At 40.3% G+C, this 6,000-nt stretch overlaps 1 non-coding gene across 1 annotated transcript; it reads left to right on the top strand.

Annotated features, from left to right (window-relative positions):
• Nucleotides 1-3,824: 3,824 nt before the first annotated feature.
• On the top strand, nt 3,825-3,928 carry LOC148574430 (small nucleolar RNA R71). Its single transcript, XR_015905784.1, has one exon. It is a non-coding gene; the product is annotated as a small nucleolar RNA R71 (small nucleolar RNA).
• Nucleotides 3,929-6,000: the final 2,072 nt, after the last annotated feature.

Genomic DNA, 6,000 nt, shown 5'->3' with positions numbered 1-6,000 from the left:
GTAGCAAGATGGCTCTTTTAGGGACTATTTCTGAAGAGTTTGCAGTGGGTAGGATGGATCTCCTAACTATTGCATACCACCCTTTAGCTTCAGGTGTTAGGTCTCCCCTTCTCAAGACTCTTGGAGCCCCTCTTGTTTTTCTCACCCATTCAGCTCTGATGGCACAAAGATCTTCAGCAATAGTCGTGTAGTCAGGTTCTCCTATCATCCTTTCCTCATAACTTGCTTGGCTGAAATGTATGTTTTTCAGGCCAAGAGTTTTCATGATTGCCTTAGGGCTGAAGTCAACTTCCACCCCTCTCACATAGCTTTTGTATGTGGGTTTCTTGGTTGAGTCTTCCCTCACTGCATTTGCATAGAACTCCTTCACCAAGTTGATGTTGATTTTAGTGATTGGCTTAGTCAGGAGCTCCCACTTCCTCTTTTTGATCTTCTCCCAAACACCTGGGAACTCATCCTTTTCAAGGTCAAAGGGAACTTCAGCTAGTACCCTTTTAGGTCTCATCCATTCGGCTTGAATCTCATGGAAAACTGATTTGTATCTCCTTGCATCGAATTCCCTGTTCTCCTCCATTGGTTGCTTGTCTTTTCTTCTTTTGTGGCTAGATGAAGCTGCCATTGGTTCTTTAGTTTTGGGGTAAGTGACAAGCTAAAGTTGACAAGGTGAAGCAAGAAGTGTTGTTGGAAGTGTGGGGAGGTTGTTTTCGGCAAGAGATAGTTTATGCTATGATGAAGGAAATGTGCATGAAGGAGATTTGGTGGTGTTGAACTCGTTCCCCAAGTGGTTCTTTATAATGCCATAAGTGAAAAATGGACGGCTAGGGTGGCTTGTGAAGGGTGGCTTGATGGTAAATATATGAATTAGGGAGAAGGACGAATTGCTTTTCATTTTCTTGGAAGTATTCTGGGTGCATTAGGTTGTACATGTAGCAATCTTTTCTTGCAGAACTTCCTTTTCCCATGTGTTAGCTTCAAAGACTTGTGAACTTTCTTTTTGACCAAGCACCGTACCTCCCTTTGTCTTTTTCCTCCATTTTTGTCTTTTCTTTTGTACCTGCACAAGCAAACAAGTGTGCTATCATTTTTCGGTCCATGTGAATGATGAATAGTACTTGCACATGTAAATCAATGATTAACTTCATGAGCTTAAAGCCGTGACTTGTGTATGTATGCACACTTATTACTGGACACCAAACTTAGTGTTTGGTAAAGTCTCCTGATGACATGAAATCCATATTGGTTGTCCTTAATGAATGTGCATAATTCTAATAAATCATAGTCACTTTGGCTCTTTGATTCTAAACAAATTTACTATCCTAAGTAATTGAAACCAAAGTATTAAAACATGCGAATGGTCTACTTGTCATGAATTTCGAAATCCAGAGGAACTTCTTGCTTTTCATGAACCATGTTCAAAGAGGAACACCAAACTTAATGTTTGGTTGTGCACTTTGCATGAAAAATTGAATGCATTTTGAATAAAATTTGGGTGCCTTCAGGCACACCAAACTTAGAGACAAATTGTATTTTACATGCAATGTTTAGTGCACTCTTTCAGCAGTTGTCCTGAGGATTCAAGTTCATGCATAAGAAACCATGCTTTATTAGATGCAAAACAAAACAATAAAGAGTAAGGATATTAAAAACATGGGTTGCCTCCCATGAAGCGCTTCTTTAACGTCACTAGCTTGACGGTTGTCCCTTGTTAGGGTGGATTGTAGTGCTTGACGTCTTCTCCTCTCACTATGCAAACGTCCCCACTTGATTCCTTCATGACCTCTAAATGTTCCATAGAAAGAACTTTCCTGATTGTGAACACTTGAGGGAGCTGGGAAGGAATGGTTTTGAGGCCAGGTGGAATTGGCAGATAATGACTTGATATCACTTTATCTCCCGGAGAAAAACCTTCAGTGGGAATTTTCTTGTTTCTCCACCCTCTTGGTAATTTCCCTATCATTCTTCCCTTTCTCTTGAGGATTTCTTCATTGACCCTTATGCTAGGAAGATCCTTCTGATCTGTTTCCATTGATTCTTGTGGCTTTAACTCTTGCAACTCTTGTTTGCCTTCCAAGGACTGTTTTAGAGTTTCAGCTGCTGGATTACTTTCCTCTAAACACAGATGGCTACTATCATCCTTAGGCTTTTCAGGTTCTGGTTCAGGCTCAGATGCAGGTTTGAAAACTTTGAAAATGAGCTGTTCATCATGTATTCTCAGAATTAGCTCTCCTTGTTCTACATCTATGAGCGCTCTAGTAGTGGCTAGAAATGGTCTTCCCAGAATGATAGGGTGTAGGTAGCTTTCCTCCATGTCCAAAATGACAAAGTCTGTGGGGAAGTAATAATCTCCCACTTTTACTAGCACATTCTCAACCACCCCTTCAGCTTGCTTCTGAGTTTTGTCAGCCAGTTGTATGATTACATCAGTGGATCTCACCTCATTCAGTTGTAGCCTCTTCATAAGAGTTAGAGGCATCACATTTATGCTAGCTCCTAGATCACAGAATCCTCTGTCAATTTTTGTTTCTCCTATGATGCAAGGAATATGAAAACTTCCTGGGTCTGTTTTCTTAGAGACTGTGTCCTTCTTGATGAGGGCACTGCATTCTTTGTTCATTGTTACCGTTTGTCCTCCCTTCAAAACTCTTTTCTTGCTCAACAATTCCTTTAAATACTTGATGTGCGTAGGCATTTGATGGAGAATCTCAAGAAAGGGAATATTGATATGGAGAGACTTAAATGTCTCTAAAAACCTTGAATAGGTTTTCCCTTTTTCACTTCCTCCTAACCTCTGAGGAAATGGTGCTTTTGGTTGGTATGTTTCCATCGTGCCTTTTTGCAGTTCCTTGGCTTGCTCAGTTTCACTTTCCTGCTTAACTTCTTCCACACCTTCCTTTAAGATTTCTGGCTCCTGCTCTGAGGGTCTGATTCCTTCTTCTTCTGAAACTTCCTTCAATGTGGTGATGGCCTTGCATTCTTCCCATCTCACTCTCTTTTGTTCCCCTTTAGGATTCTTTTCTGTGTCACTAGGGAACACTGCAGTTGATTTGGGGGCCTGTTGAGATAGCTCTCCTACTTGAGACTCCATCCTCTTGAGTTTTTCACCATGGTTTCTTAAGGTAGTTCTCACATCATCCCTGAAGCTTTTCAATTCGGTTATGTCTTGACTCATGGTTGCCATCATTCCTTCTATCCGGTTTAATTGATCTTGAAATTGTTGGTTCGGATTAAGTTGGGTAGGTTGATTATTTTGGCTATGATATGATGGTTGGGGGTAAGTGTTTTGTGTGGCTTGGTATGATCTTTGGTTGGAGTTTTGGTATGTGGAATTGTTATGTTGGTTGTGGTTGTAAGGTTTGTGGTTTTGTGGTTGGGTTTGTTGGTTCCCCCACCTAAAGTTTGGGTGATTTTTCCATCCTGGGTTGTAAGTGTTGGAATGTGGATCATATGATTGCCTTTGTTGGTTTCCCACATAGTTGGCCTCTTCCCAATCACCTCCTTCAATGCTTACTTCCTCTTGATCTTGTGTGTGTATTGCAGCCACTTGCTTTGTTTCTAATTGCCTGGTAAGCTCTGCTAGTTGCTTGGCAAACACCTTGTTTTGGGCTAGAATTGTATCAACATGGTTCAGCTCCATGACTCCCTTAGTGTTGTGCCTCTCTGATGCATAGTAGTACTCATTCTCAGCCACTGTCTCAATCACTTCAATGGCTTCTTCCACAGTCTTTTTCCTGTTCAATGAACCTCCTGATGAATGGTCTACAGCCTTCCTTGATTCATAAGAGAGTCCATCATAGAAAATATGCAATTGCACCCAATCATGGAACATGTCTGGTGGGCATTTCCTTGTCAAATCCTTGAACCTCTCCCATGCCTCGTAGAGAGTTTCACCATCTTGTTGTCTAAAAGTTTGAACCTCAGATCGAAGCCTATTAACCTTTTGTGGGGGGTAGAAACGTGCCAGAAACTTGCTTTCCACCTCATCCCATGTTGTTAGACTCCCCCTTGGGAATGATTCCAGCCACTTAGCTGCCTTGTCCCTAAGTGAAAATGGGAACAAAAGCAGTTTATAGGCATCTTCCTGGACTCCATTGGACTTCACAGTGTCACAAATTCTCAGGAATTTTGTGAGATGTTGGTTGGGATCTTCATTAGCACTCCCACCAAATGAACAATGATTCTCCACAAGTGATATTAGCTGTGGTTTGAGTTCAAAATTGTTGGCCTGAATGGGTGGTTTCTGAATGCTGCTACCACAATTCCCAGAGGTTGGGTTTATGTATGAACTAAGAACCCTCCTCTCAGGAATGGCATTGTTTCCATCAGCTCTCTCATGGTTGTGAACTTCTCTATCCATGTTGAGATCTAGAGCTTCTTCAAAATTGTCCTCAGATTCTCCTTCAGATTCTTCTTCTCCCAGTACTCTCTTCCCTCTTGCTTCCCTTCTAAGTCTATGAAGGGTCCTCTCTGGTTCGGTATATGGAGGAGTTGATGTCTCTCCTCTCCTACCTGTCATACAAGAACACAGCACAGGCAACAAACAAGTGAAATACTCTTGGTTAATGGAAGAGTATGGTTAGAGCAATTGAGGAATTAATTCAAACAGTTAGTGAGTCAGTGAGTTAGTTGCTTGAATTTAAAGGCATAAAGAAAGAAAGCATGTAACAGAGTGCAGAAATTAAAATTCAACAAGTAACTTGTACTGAATTAATCAAAACAAAAAAAAATGCTCAATCTAGTTAACTTCCAATTGGAGAATTGTCAATCGAAAACCAATCCCCGGCAACGGCGCCATAAACTTGATGCGCATAAACTAGTTATGCTACGATTTAGGAAATTGCACGATCGGCAAAATTCCTTCCGGCAAGTGCACCGGTTATCGTCAAGTAAAAACTCACAATAGAGTGAGGTCGAATCCCACAAGGATTGGTTGAGTGAGCAATTCGGATTAGAAGTGTGTTCTAGTTGAGCGGAATCAAGATTTAGATGAGAATTGCGGAATGTAAAATTGCATGAATTAAAGAGCGAGAAGCTAAATTGCTGAAATTAAAAGGGATGGGGGTGATTGCATGAATTTAATTGCAGAATGTAAGAGAAAGTGGAAATCAGAAATGGGGAATTCATTGGGTTATAGGAGATATTGAGATCTCCGAATCAAAACATGTTTATCTCTTCCTCAACCAATGCGTTCATTGAATTTTGCTTGGCAATCTTATATGATTGGATCCCAATCCCTTGGCTCACCAATTCTCTCTAAAAATGAACAAATTCCCAATCCCTTGGTTTAAATGTTCATAAGAAGAGATGATGCTCGATCACTGATTATACCACACAGTTTCATGAACCACAATTTGGTAGGATTACATGTCACAATATCCATCCAAACCCCAATCCAATTCACTGTGAGAAAGCTTCTCTAGCATGAATCCTCCATTCCTTTCCCAAGGTTCCGAAGGATTCCAATTATGGGTAGTTTCTTTCCCAAGACAACTACCCAATGGAATTAGATCGAGAAGCTTTCTAACAAAATTCAAGAGAAAAGATTGAAGAAGAAGATAAACTATTATTGATTCATTGAATTACAATAGAGCTCCCTAACCCAATGAAAGGGGTTTAGTGAGTCATAGCTCTGAATTCAATTACAAAGATATGAAAACTAGCTAAATGAAAAGGTAAAAAAAATGTCCCCTCCTAACCTGAATTCTATCCTATTTATACACTTTCTATATTGAGCTTCTGTTGTGTTTCTTGGGCTTTGAGGCCTCTCCCTGCTTTCCTTTTGCCTTGGGTTTATGATCCATAATCTTGATGAGGCTGTTGATCCAAATTCTGTAACATTCATTGAGCCAACTTAGTGATAATCAAATAATGACACATGACTCAATAAATTGAAATTTCAGACTCATCAATCCTTCAGGCCCAATCCCATAAACCATGATATTCAATTGGGTTTCATACCAGAGTAAGTTTAAGTTAATGTTTGTGCTCAAATACTAACTTAAA

Source organism: Arachis ipaensis, chromosome B2, assembly GCF_059453495.1.
Source record: "Arachis ipaensis isolate K30076 ecotype BB chromosome B2, ASM5945349v1, whole genome shotgun sequence".
NCBI lineage: Eukaryota > Viridiplantae > Streptophyta > Magnoliopsida > Fabales > Fabaceae > Arachis > Arachis ipaensis.
Note: the sequence above shows the minus strand (reverse complement) of the source record. Positions and strands in the feature narration are given on the sequence as shown.